At 38.1% G+C, this 13,683-nt stretch overlaps 1 protein-coding gene across 2 annotated transcripts in view; it reads right to left on the minus strand.

Moving 5' to 3' along the window:
* The window catches only part of mpp2b (membrane palmitoylated protein 2b), a 95,647-nt gene extending 82,185 nt beyond the window's left edge, over nucleotides 1–13,462 (minus strand). Inside the window, exon 1 of one of the 2 annotated variants that reach the window (XM_041814874.1) lies at nucleotides 13,120–13,462. The gene's annotated coding sequence lies outside the window, so the exon portion shown is untranslated. Of the gene's footprint in view, nucleotides 1–4,815; nucleotides 4,890–13,119 lie in introns of those variants that run through there. The other variant, XM_041814875.1, reaches the window with a different exon arrangement.
* Between the last annotated feature and the right edge of the window lie 221 nt (nucleotides 13,463–13,683).

The following is a 13,683-nucleotide window of genomic DNA, read 5'->3' on the forward strand; positions in this document are numbered from 1 at the left end:
CCAGAGCCCAGACTTGAATCCGATCGAACATCACTGGAGAGATCTGAAAATGGCTGTGCAACGACGCTTCCCATTCAACCTGATGAAGCTTGAGAAGTGCTGCAAAGAGGAATGGGCAAAACTGCCCAAAGATAGGTGTGCCAGTGAAAAATAAGGAAACGGGCGTATCCATCTGCTTTGCAAGGTTAACAAAGAACAGCACTGAGTTGTTTTCTTTTCAAAAACAACAAAAGTCGTGTACTGACACGTCTACAGTTGCCACGGTTCGTGTTATGCAGTTCTGTCTCTATGGAGTTTACTCCTTCGGCAGGGGCCACGCAACGTGTTTTGTTGCTCTGACTGGCCCTTAAAGATGTGACAGAACGTTCATCCAAACACCCTCAAATCCTCTTTCCCAAATGCTATGTATGAGTGGTTTTCCAGATGGATGTGTGAAACAAATCCATCCGGCATATCAGGTTATAAACTTTGTTGGAATTGATGGAATTATTAGGGCCCGAGCACCGACCTCGGTCAGCGAGGACCCTATTGAAACTGTAGCTGTTATTATTATTCTTTTCCTGACTAGGAAATTGCTAATTTGGGGGCCTTAACATGCTCAAAAACTCACCAAGCTTCACCAAAATTGTCCCCAAGGGATTTAACAACATTTTGGTGAAATTTCGTCAATCCATCAGGCAGTCACCACCGGGCGGGGCTAAAACTGAGATAGGGCCGTGGGTAACACCTACATGCATCACAATTGGTACACATATGTATCATGATGAGACGAACAAAAAAATTACATTATGACCATCCTCTAAAATGTACAGGAACCACACTACAAACCATTTTTGGTCAAATTTTGGCGTTTTCGGAAAATCACACATTTCACATTTGGACGAACTAGTCCGAGGGATTTCATCTAATGGACTTCAGAATTTTTTTGCATAAACCATAACACCTGGAGATCTGAAGTTTTTAAAATCTTGAGTTATTGCCACACACTGGCAGTTGCGTCACACCCCGACCTGTGCCGGGGTGCGAGGGCCCTTCAGTGCTGCTTGCAGCCCTAGTTTCTCATTACTCCTTTTAGTGTAACACTCTGATGATGGTTACATTATGTCTCGAGTTTGACCATAAAAGTTTGTCCTAAACATCACATCTTCTGGTAAATCTCTTCTCTCAATCACCTGTTGGTATGCTATATGCCAGAATGAAACTGACATAACACAACAACAAACATCTGCTACTGACATTATTCATTAAAAGGGCCAATATTGACTGATACCTGTGTTAAATGGATGCATCTGTGCATCCTAATGATGGCACAACAGTGTCCTTCATTAACAGATACCATTAATAGATGCTTCTTCTCCCACAGCTGATGGGGTCTGTAATTAGTGTAATAAGAATCAAATGTCACCTACACACCACTGAGAGGCTAAAGGACATAGGCTAGCACTGAGAGACACCCAGGGGTCGTTTGGAATCACCCCCCTGCTGGGATGTCATTAAAGATATCCACTTTTCTTAAGAAGCAGCTATAATGGTATAACCAAAGCTGATGCCAGTGTTTCAATGTCAATCAAATCACTGGAGAGGGGCTCTGAAGGTTACAGCTCAAAAATCAGGGAGCAAATCCCCAAATTCACTTACAGAGTGTCTCGCTAATGTAACTGATAGAATACTGGAGAGTATGACAGCTATTATGGTGGAAGTTCAACTGGATCCTCAATATATTATTTAAAAAAATCAAGACAATTCTTACTGCTAGGGGTTTTGTTTTTAACCTCTTTAACAAGGAAAATAATGCGTCTATTTAGTTCTTCAATACTTTGGGTATTTCCCACGGACAGCAAAACCAAACTCTTAGGATCTTTGTAAAATGTATATATGATAACCATCACTATTGTGCGTGAGAGGGAAAGAAAGAAAGAGAGAAAATTCTGCCAGTATTTCCCTCACAGATTGAGGTTTGATTTCACATGTAAAACTGAAACTTCTCACCTTTGTTTAATAGTTTTCTGCAGCTGTTACTGCCAGTGCTGTCCTGTACTCATATCTAAAATAATGTTCACTTTACAAACACTCATCCCGCCCCCTCCTTAACAATAACCATAGATATCAAGACATAGATGCCACATTTAAAAATATAAAGATATATCCCATGTGACAGACCAGGAAAAGAATCAGACATAGCTAGATGTTAAGTGGTTCGCTTTTAACCAGCTGAATGAACTTATTAAGGACAGGTGCTCTGAAACATGTATTGCCCAACGACAGAACAGAAAAGTTTTGTAACTTTTGTTACAGCTTTAATGCAATCAGACACGTAAGTGTCAAAAATCAATCGTATGATGCAAAAAAATTCAAAGTGCACAAATTCAAGACTAACATATTGCCTCATATCAGCACACAGTTAGCTAGAGGGTAAAAAGATGTCACTATACATGAGGAATCAAAGCTTCATCACTAATATGTGAAAGGACAAACTGTGCTGATGAGAGTAACTATTATCACAACTGAACTACATGATAGCTGGGAAATCATGTGTCATTTTATAAATTCCAAACTACTTGAAATCAGCTCTCTCTCATTTTCATGAAAGAGGCTGGCTTGCCACATACACACGCCTGAATAATAAGCAGGCTATCAGTTTAATTTCCTATCTATGAAGGTTATAGAACAGTTTGCTCCCTGTGAGTGCTGCTGTTATTGAATATGTTTCATCTAACTGACTGTCTCTCTAAAAATCTAGGTTAAAAGAGTGAGGGAAACACACTTTAAAGCTGCGCCATCAGGCATGATTGATCTGGTACTTGACGACTGAAGTGAGACAGAAATGAAGTTTTCTGTTTTAGTTAGCTCAAGTCTGACCAACTGTGAAAAATAAATGCCGAGGTGTGTTCAGAGGAGTTTGTAAAAAGAAGGAATCTTGTGTGCAGAAATGATCATGTTCGTAACCTTTGCAATGTGTGAACAGCTACGGTAACACTCATCATTTGGCTGAGCAGAAGAGCAGTCTGTGATGTGTGGTGCTGAAGCTCATCACATAATTTAGAACTTTAAACAGCACATTTAACTTCACGTTCAGCTCACAGATATGCTGCTAATAGAGCAACAGTACAAGATAGTTAAAATGATTGAGGGTTCATATGAAGATATTAAATCAATAATACAGTGCTTAGATGAGAACAGAGAGAGATACAATCTTCTCCATGGTATGGCATCTTTATGACAGTGCCTTGGAAAGCCTTTTATCAAGATAAGACTACAGTATGTATTTTCTGTATAATAAATATTACATGAGAGGAACAAAAATACATAAAAGATCTTCCACTGCACTGCAATAAAAGTCTAGTGCACAAGCAGAGCTGTGAGATTATACTGATGCAGAACAAGGCTTAGTTAAATGTGGATGTTAGTAGGCATGTAAATTGTTAGCAAATTCCATAGGCAAACTATCGAATGCTTGATGATAAATATTAAAGAGATTTATCTCATAGTTATAAGTGTAATTCTTTTGTTCTAATTGTTTTACACAATTCTTGTTTGGTTGTGACTCCTTGTCCTGAGTCCAGAATAAATTAAAAACACCTTTTTTTTTTTTTTTAAATAATAAATTGTCACCAATTCATCTTCAGCTTCAGGTGATGGTGTAAAAGAATGGACGTACATAAAGGCCTCTATACAACAGATAAAATGTGCACATGAGTGAGAAAAACAATCACTTGTAAATGAAGAATACATTTCTTATTTATAGCGTTTCCCACTCATAGATGATACCTGGGTGGACTACTCAGGTATATTTACAGCCACCCAAGTGTATTTGCCAAACATGTCATCTTCCTTTTTAAAAAAACATTATCACATTGACAACGGGGTGAAAAATTTCAAAGGGAAAGTGATGTAATTAACAAATCTTTATACAATAAACTGCTGGAATCAATGAAATGAGGAGGCTAAAATGACCACCCCTACCACCCTGGTGTAGTTTCATTCTGTGGGAAAACACTGTACTGCAATACATTATGACTTCACCAATCTGATGCTGCAAATGTTCCAATGAAATTGCAAATATTGCTCAGTCTTAAATGCTAACATACTAACATGCTCACAACTGTGATACTTGCTATGTTAATCATACAATATTTGATTTTATTTTTAAATTCTAGGGTGATCATATGTCCTAATTTACCTGGACCTGTCCAGTGGTCAGGCTATGTCCGATGTCCCAACAAAATCTATAAAATGCTTATATGCCCTGTTTTTGAACAACATCCAGATTTCAGCCATTGGAAATATCAACACAATGTGCCATGCCTGCAACACTTTGTGTCTGTATGTATTTCACTCAATGCTGTTGTCCTGACTGACTGCAATTTAACCAACATAAAAACAGAACTAACGCACTGCACATCAAAACTCACCACTGATTTGACGGTACATGTGTCAGTCAGTCCTGGTGTGCTGACAGAACCTGCTGCATAACAGCAAATAGGCTAGCTGTCATGCTACGATGGAAGTCAGTGTTTTCATTTTGGTGGGGGGTGCAATTTCCTGCATTCTGGTGCATTTTATCATGTTTTTAGATTGAAAATTATCTCCCTCTCATTGTTTTTCCTAGGAGCCAGCATGGTCTGCAATTACTGTCTACTATGTTCTGGTGTAATACACAGAGGACTGACACTGACAACTTTTTTGGCACTTTATTCTCTATTTAATTTAATTCTATTTGCATCTGATTTTAGAAATTAAACTTGTTTCGGGCTATGTAGCAAGCACTAACCTACTCTTTGCAGAAAAAACTGCCTGTCACCTTTCAGCACTCACCTCAACAACAGAGCTGTCTCCACTGCCCCTGCATGCTGACCCTGCCTCTGACTCACTCTCAATCGCAACCACCTATATCAGGAGACATGGAGATTCATTGAGCATTCTTTCACAATGATAATTGAAATAAGCTTAATGTAGATTGTTTATATGAAGATTTCTGTGATGTAGCGAAGTCATGTTATTAGCATATCAAATACACAGGTAGTATAGCAACCTAATAATTATGTAGGCTACATTAGAAATGGGCCACCTCCCTAAAACATGACTGAGTAGTTTAACAGTTCAGAAATTAAAATGTGTAAAACGTATTCAAGGCTTGCCTAATTTTTGTTAAATAATAATAACATTAATAATAATAAAAAGCTGACAGGAATGAAGAATGTGGGCATGCAGGTCAGTAAATGAATATATAGTAATACACCAACACAATCTTTTGGTATTGTGTTTACAAGTGTTTTACATTTTTCAAATCAAGTTTTTGCTGATCTTAGGAGGCATGATTTTATCTGCTGAGGTACTCTCCATGCTGTTTAAAGCTGCACTGATGAAAAATCACACTGCACCATGCAGGGCCGGCCCAAGCTTACTCAGGGCCCTAAGCAAAGTTTGACTCGGGCCCCCCAACGGCTGATCACTGTTACAGATGCAGTCAATGCTAGATAATCTGTACATATACAACTTATCTAAACCCCAGTGGAGAAAAAAATGAGGTAACAGAACTTGAGATTTTATTCATTTTATTTTAAATCACATTATAGATATTGAGAGAAATTCAACACATAATGTCATGTACATTACTTTAGTTAATCCTGAAGTGATTTGTCTCAGTTGATTCTTTAAGTGAGTTAAACTAGACTCATGTATTTGACCAGTGTGTATGAACTGTCTATTTAGTTCACTGATGATCATCCCTGTACATAATGGTAGTGACTATAAGAGTCACACTCTGGGCCCACTGGCATGCATGCAGTCAACTGAGCTGTGAGCTGGAGTGTTGTGGATCTCAAAAGGACTGTGATTGTCTCTGGGAGATCAGGAAGTCCTCCACTCCTCTGTCTGCTGGGATGTTCTGGGTTTTACCTTTATGCACACAGATGAAGAAAGTTTCCTGCCTCCCCTCTCTTTTCTAAACTGTCTGTTAGGAGATGGCTGTGTTGGAGCCCCTTAAGGTCTTGAAGTCTGTAGGAGTGGACACTTGTAAAGGAGATGGACTTCTTTCTCTTTTTCTTATCTGTCAGTCATTCTTTTGGAGACCCACCTCATCAGCATGCATCCAAACTAAGAAAAAATAATCAATCTTTTTAATGTGTTAATGGTAGTAACTTACATTTATGTACAAAACATAGAAATCAGGGGTGGAAAGTTACTAATTACATTTACTCAAGTTATTGTAATTGAGTAGCATTTTGTGTACTTGTACTTTTTGGAGTACTTTTCAAAATCACTACTTTTACTTTTACTTAAGTATATTTTGAGAGAAGTTTTGTACCTCACCACATTTAAAAAATATTAAGTATTGAGTAAAAAAAGAAACATTAAAAGCCAAAATGAGGCAATTTTAGCTCTGAGCCAACAAGAAAATGGGCTGAAGTTTGACTTTCACAGCACATGATGGTCAATACTGAGAGAATGATTTCAGATTTCATCCTTACACAGCTGTTGCATTTGACTTTAGGTTAGCCTAAGTGTTACCTTATAACATCAACCTGGTTATAGATTCATATTCTCTTGTAGTTGTTTCACATTAATAAAAAGATCAGATTCTACTGTAAACCCCCCTGAGGTATCAAAAAAAGCTACTCAGTAATTTGAGTAAATTTTAAATACCTTACTTTTTACTTTTTCTTGAATAGACTTACAGATTTCTACTTTTACTTAAGTATATTTTATCCAAAGTAACTCTACTTTTACTTCAGTACCATAATATAGTACTTTCTCCGCCTCAGTCAGAAATAAGCCTGCTGATGTCCTACACCCTCCCTTTTAAAACACATCCTCCTCTTTCTGAAATAATGTCACATTTTAGAAGGATTAAGAGCCATAAAACATAATACAGAAGGCTAGTAGTTCATTTATTTTACATGCTTTTAACCTCAACCATAAACCCTCCTACAGTAACAGTCAGATAGTTTTATATATATTATATAATAAGCCTTTACTTTACAGCTCTTTAATGATCAGTATTAACATGAAATCCTCTCCTATAGTCAGATAGTATGACTTGATGTAAGCTTCGTTTTCTTCATTAAACGCAAAAATAATAGGCTACAGATCAATAAAGTCAGGTCATTACTCTCTAATTATGTTAATCTGGATAAATTCATTAAACCACGTCTTACCTGTGATCGTGTTTATCTATCCCTGTGGTCTGCAGAAGCTGTCTGTGTGCATGGGGGCATGATGACGAGCCTGCTAACTTTTATCCTCTTTATGTCCTTTCTCCTGGTCCGTACAAAAACAATTAGACTCTACACAGCTCAGCTTCCCACTAAGAAAAGACTAAAATGTGTGTGGAGTCATTTGGTAACAGAAACTTAAGAAAACCAGGAGTTTAACGGGACTCTAATTCGTGTTTAGCATGTCTGTAAATATTCGTTTTAATGAACAAACTTTAGAAACAGCCTAAAACAGCGTTATATGAATCCCCCGATGTAAAAAATCAACTTAAACTATTGAATCTGAAGTGGGGCTTTGTTTCTTCCTGACCTTTACTCTCAGCACCTCATTCCTCTTCACAGCCAGGCTGATCTCACTCCAGTTTGCTTCTGAACTGCTTGTGAACATTCACTTCCTCGCTCTTGCGGGCCCCCTGGTTGCGACGCAGCCCTAAGCAGCTGCTTATGTCGCTTATGCCTCGGGCCGGCTCTGGCACCACGTGCTCATGAAGTTTGGCCTTAAAATGAACAAACTGAAACTTTAAGCCTGCTATATCTAAATCAAGCCTTCTGCTATAAATCACAGTTTCACTTAATGTGTTAATATTTGGCTTTTGTTTAGCACAAGATCAGAAGTTGAGAGATAAACTGATAAGGATTTTTCTTTGGGGAACAGGGAAGTCCGTAGAAAATTGAACTGTATCTGTCAAAAACTTTGTGTACGAACAAGACAAACTCTCATCCCTAAAGCTGCAAATTTAGCTTGGCTGACAATACCATACTTGCCTGTTCAACATTTAATGATATGGAATGATAAAAATGATGAATGTCTGAGGTGTTAGTTTTAGAGTAAATGAGCAGATCATTTTATGAATGTCACCAGAGGCTGGAAAAGATGCTGCGGTGTGGCTGCAGATTAATTTAACAGTGGAATACAGTGATGATAGGTCAGACTTCTCTCTTTAAGTTACAGTCAGTTATACGTCCTGTTTGAAAAATTGATTAACTACACAGAGTGACAGGTGCAAAACTACTCAGTGCCACACTGATGTGCTCTTAAGAGGATCTTATATGTGGCGACACATAAGTAGGGTGCACTTTGAGTTATTTGATTTAGTAAGATCTGTAAGAAGATCAGGAGCTCGCACAAGAAGAGCTCATTTAATTTCTCTGGTTGTGTGAGCCGTGATAAAGATTTGTATAAAATCAAGGTCAAGTACTCATTACGACGAGGCTTTGGATTTCATGGTCATACTGCTGGTATTTTTCTTTTGATTTAATGTCTTATACAAAATGCTATCAAATCTTTCAGACAGAATACAGATACCAGCTTTGAGATAATTTCTTAAAACATCAAACTTATTTGAATGTTAAACAGGACCTGCTTATTTTACAGCTACTCCCAAACTTCATACAATGTAGAGTAACTGATTGGAAAGTCTACTCTAAAATATAAAACCATGAAATCAGATCTACTGCTATTGATTGTGGTTTGAAATGAGGTCCACCGATGGGATCACCTGTGTTACCTGTAAAAAGATTAGAGAACTCTATCGGATGCTTAATTTTAATAGTGTTATGATTGAAAATACTTAATATAAAATTGTAAATGGACTTACTTGAACTTTTCTAGTCGTCCGCCAACTAAAAGCCCTTTCTACACTGCACATCACGCTTACTCATTCACACCCATTGACACACTGATGATGAGACTGCTGTGTGAAGTGGCTAGCAGTAATAACTTATTCTATTCACATGCATTTGAATGCCAGTGATGCAGCCACGGGAGCAATTTTACTTTAAGTATTTTGCCAAAGGACACATTAACATGTAGCGCTGGGAATCAATCTGCTGACCTTATGGTTAAAGAACAACGGCCTCTACCACTAAACCATAGCCAAACCCTTTGTGTCTGCACTGTCAGATAACAATTTAGTGCAACATCTGTAAACATTTACGTTCATGTTTTCAGTATTACTCATGGCTATGTTACTCTCCAGCACAATTATGAAACCCTTAATGGAACTGACAAAATAAATTTCCTCCCAATTACACAAAATTAGCCCCTAATTTCCAACAGTGCAGTGGCTTGATGATCAGAGCTACAGCCTGTGCTGTGTAGTTTTCTGCTTCCTGATTAGTCAAATGTAAATAGTAAGTCTCTAACAAGACTAAAAATACTAGTAATACTTTATGCTGGCAGAAGGAAATTGATCTCTTCTTCAGCAGCAGAACAATGCTGTTTCCATGTGACAGAGAAAACCTGATCATGGATGTCTAACAAAACTCATTACTGCAAACTAAAGTTGTTTAATAAACAGCAATTTGATGCTTTCCGATGAGTGTTCTTTATGCCAATAAAATCTTTGTCATTTGAATGACGGCAGCATGAAAAGTACTAAAACAATAGGATAGATCTATCATTTTTTGTTTTCAGAGAACAGATGGAGAGGGAAACCATCAAAAATTGCCTTCAAACTCACTTTGCCATTTTTTTCTTTTTTGCTAAATGGAAACAAGAAATTACCTCATATTAGGTGTCTAGGACTTCTATTTTTGGTGGTATGGTTTCAAAACAACAATATTATTTGATATCCCTACTAGGGATATCTGATCCTGGTATCAGATATTAGTCAAATCCAGACTGAAACAGCAAGATCAGGTACTGCGACAATGGGCTGATCTCTGGGGCTGATCCTTAAGGCAGTTGAATTCTATTCTTTCCTGTGTGTATGCTGTAGTACATCCCTGTCTTCAGTTCTATGGACAACCTCTCCATTGAGGAAGCTTACAACAAAGGCTAAGTTTGGAGGTACTCCATGCTTGTTATGCCAACATCTTATAAAGGCCCATTTATGCTCTCCAGATACAGTCCAAACGTTGCAATACCACCAGTAATCATGGGGGCAGCACTGAGCTAGGTAGCCAAAACAAACAGAAACTATTTTAAAGTTAACTTTACTTCACCTTTGTGGGGGAAATATTACTGAATATTGCATCATGTAAAAATAAGAGCATATATATGATGTGTGCTCACCTGGTCACAGACAGACAACTACAACAAAACAGCTAGGCAGATGACAAAGAGATGGAGCAGCAGCCTCAGAGTTGTGGCAGTCTGTGTGAGACAGTGTGTTCTAGTGAATACAACTCAACAGACGTTATGAGTATGTAGACGGTGAGGGTGATTCCATTTGAAACGCACGGAACACAGGCTTCATGCAGCTGCTTACTGGGTGAGAGTACGCTGTGTGATCCCCTCTCCAGGATTCATTACAGAAACTGTGGTGCCTATATCTTGTGCAGATCTTTAACAAAAGACATTCTCGCCAATTACAGTGATTCACATAGGAATTTTTGCCAGTATTTGATATGCTGATATTTCCAAACTCATTTAAGCCAACACGGATATGATATATACATACCTTTTTTACTGTAAAGAACACCAAGAGTCTTTAGTGCAAAAAGAGGTGGAGTCAAGTGGAGCTGAGAGAGGAACAGGGAAGGTAGTTGTTTTACATTTGGGGCTTCGTTCAAAATGTTCAGGGCTCATTATGGGCCTCCTTGAGAGTACAGCGCACAACACAACCACCTATACTGAATGGTACACATGCATATTTTACCTGTATATAAAGATCTGAAACTTCAGTCCTAAAAACACACAATTTAAAACCTAAGGACGAATAAATTAACAAATTTTAGTCCTTTAATGTGTAAGGAATTATATCGACTAAAGAAAAAGACTTCAGCTGACATACAGTGGGTCTGTTGGTCCAGCCTGAAACTCCACTGTCTTATTTTTTGTACAGCTATTTATAGATATAGGCAGCTTTTATAAGCCAAAATATCAGTTGGTAAAAGCAATATTTTACTTTTTGAGCTGATATGTTCCGATACCAATATCAAGCCAATAATATTGTGCATCCCCAAAATTTACAAATCTGCCAATACCGATAGTTAACTTTTGAAGGTAATGTTTGCAGATACTGATTTCATGCCAATTATGTTTTTGCATCCCTAGACTTACAGTAAAGTTACACCAGAACATTATAGTAGAATGAAAGCCAAAAATAAGACAGACAACAAAGAGGGCTATCTCAACTTTGAAAAGATAAACAATAGTGTAGTTGAATTTATCATAGCTAATTGGTGAAAAACAAATTATTTTAATTTACTTCTAAGATCTCTGAGGATCTGACTTGAAGTGTTTCAGAGAGTAGGATCCTTAGTTGCTCTCTACATGGTTGACGCTAAAAGTTTTAAACTTTATGTAGGACATGATTATTATCTAAAATCAACAAGTGTTGGGATATGCATCATATTGTGTGTTCTGTGCCGTGACATGTATCATAATGTTTCGCTGTGGAAAATACTCGACCCTATCACACACAAGCACCTCAATTACAGCTGCCATCAAGGAAATGCTTTATTAGTTTAGAAAGTGCACGACAGCATGAGAAATAACGCTAACAACGTTTAAAAACATGGACAGCAAAGCAGTGCACAGCTCAGGCTGCTTTGGGAATACAGTGCAGCTAAACGAGGGTTCACGGTGAGAGCAGAGGGTGAAGGATGGCATTGGAAGTACACATGCGGGGCAGCCAATGTCAGTTTATATGCATCAACTCTGTTCACTAAGTTGGAGAAACCTATTGCTGCTTTACACAACAATGGTATTGGATTTGATTGGTATTAGAAAAAGCCCAAAGCCGCGCTATCGATACATCACTAGTCATTAAAGGTACAGTGTTTAAGTGTAAAATCCTGGTGACAACCCTATAAAACCTGAACTTATCTAAACCTAATGAGAAAAAAAATTCAGTATCAACCCATACTCCATGGTCTCTTGTGTGTCCCCTTTAAAAGGATTTAGCTGTGATTAAGGCTTTAAAATTTAAAAATATTATTTTGAGAGAACTTTAAAGTGATATCTCAGGATCAATGTTGGTGGGCAAGTAAGAAATCAGCCGCAATGTATAGAACTGCAGCATGTTTCCAGAATTGCACTGACACTTAATTTAAATTCAGACTGAAAGCTTTTCTGGATGATGAGCTGAGTAACAGATGACATTTTAAATTAATGTATTTGTTTGTTTTTAATAGTCTTTGTTTTTTTTTTTTTTTTTTTTTTTTTGGCTTTATCTTAAATTGCAACAGACATTTTTATTTAATAATAAATGTTAGTTTCATAATGAATGCAACAATCCTAACAGAGACTTCCTAATTCCCAATCCTTAGAGACTTATGTAAATAGCAAAACCTTGACTATTCAGCATTTCTTTAGTTCTGAGGGAATACGGTTGGTATCCTCTTTATCATCCCAAACCCTGCATGTCAGACACATTTCTGCACCCACACCTCTATTGGTCCCCACGCGCTCAAGCGTCTTTTGTTGTGGGCATGCGCATTAGCAATAAACAGGTGCATGACGTCTGTCCAGCCGTTATCAACATTACAGTGCGAATTCATTTTGCACTTTCAGCGTCAAATTAACAGCATAAAACACGTTATTTAGGGGTTAGGCAGTCAAAGGCAGTTCTTTCTACCTGGAGACATCATACAGGTGCAGATGGCCTGAGGTTATAATCAGGCTAGCTTAAAAAAACTGCCCGTGAATAGTGGTATGAGGCAAATATGACGTTACGGAGCACGAGCCTGTGGAATACGTAATTAGTCTCGTGCTACAATCTCTTTACCAAAAATAAGAAAAATGCGTTTAAACCGCCCTTTGTCGGGGAAATTGGGCTTTATCTCCATGACAAAGAGAAAACATGTTACTATGTGCACGTACGTCCACCTAACAAACTGCTAAGGAGGACTGTGCCTCTTGTAACCCCTTGCTTGAGTAAAGCTTATATTTCATCATTCAAACTACACTAAATACATGTTTCCTCGGTTCAAAACAACTAAAGGTCGAAGCGCTCACCTGTCCGGTCACCTTTATCCGGCTGTCTCCTCGCTCTGAGATGCAGAAAAAGATGTTTGAGATATCTCCACGGGTCTACACGCTGTAGTTGAAGCTCGGCAGGTCTGGTTTTAATCTGTGCAGTCACTTTCACTACACCGAAACCGACGGCAACCCACACAAACTGCTATCTTTAACGAGACCTCACCTTAAACGGCTCGCGTGCTCTCACGAATAGCTCCATCGATTAAAAGCCAATTGGCGGATCTGTAAGCGCTTATCCCGTCTCCCTAATGATTTAGAGAAAGGTTTTCGTGGTGACAGGAGCGTCTCCCGATGTAGTACCCCGATGTGAAGTTGAAGCGTGCCCGCTACCCTCGATATAAACCCTGACAAGAGCAGAAATAACATACACTAACTCACCAGAGCGCGTTTACAATCAAACAGTGACATCTAGTGGCAGGAGGAAATGCAGTTGATTTACTTTAAATAAATGCGGAGGAACCGAGGCATGTTTGAATATTTAACACTTTTATTCCATTTAAATTCTTTATTGTAAAGTGATTGATTTTGATATAAATTATT

This window comes from Cheilinus undulatus, linkage group 20, assembly GCF_018320785.1.
Source record: "Cheilinus undulatus linkage group 20, ASM1832078v1, whole genome shotgun sequence".
Taxonomy (NCBI): Eukaryota; Metazoa; Chordata; class Actinopteri; order Labriformes; family Labridae; genus Cheilinus; species Cheilinus undulatus.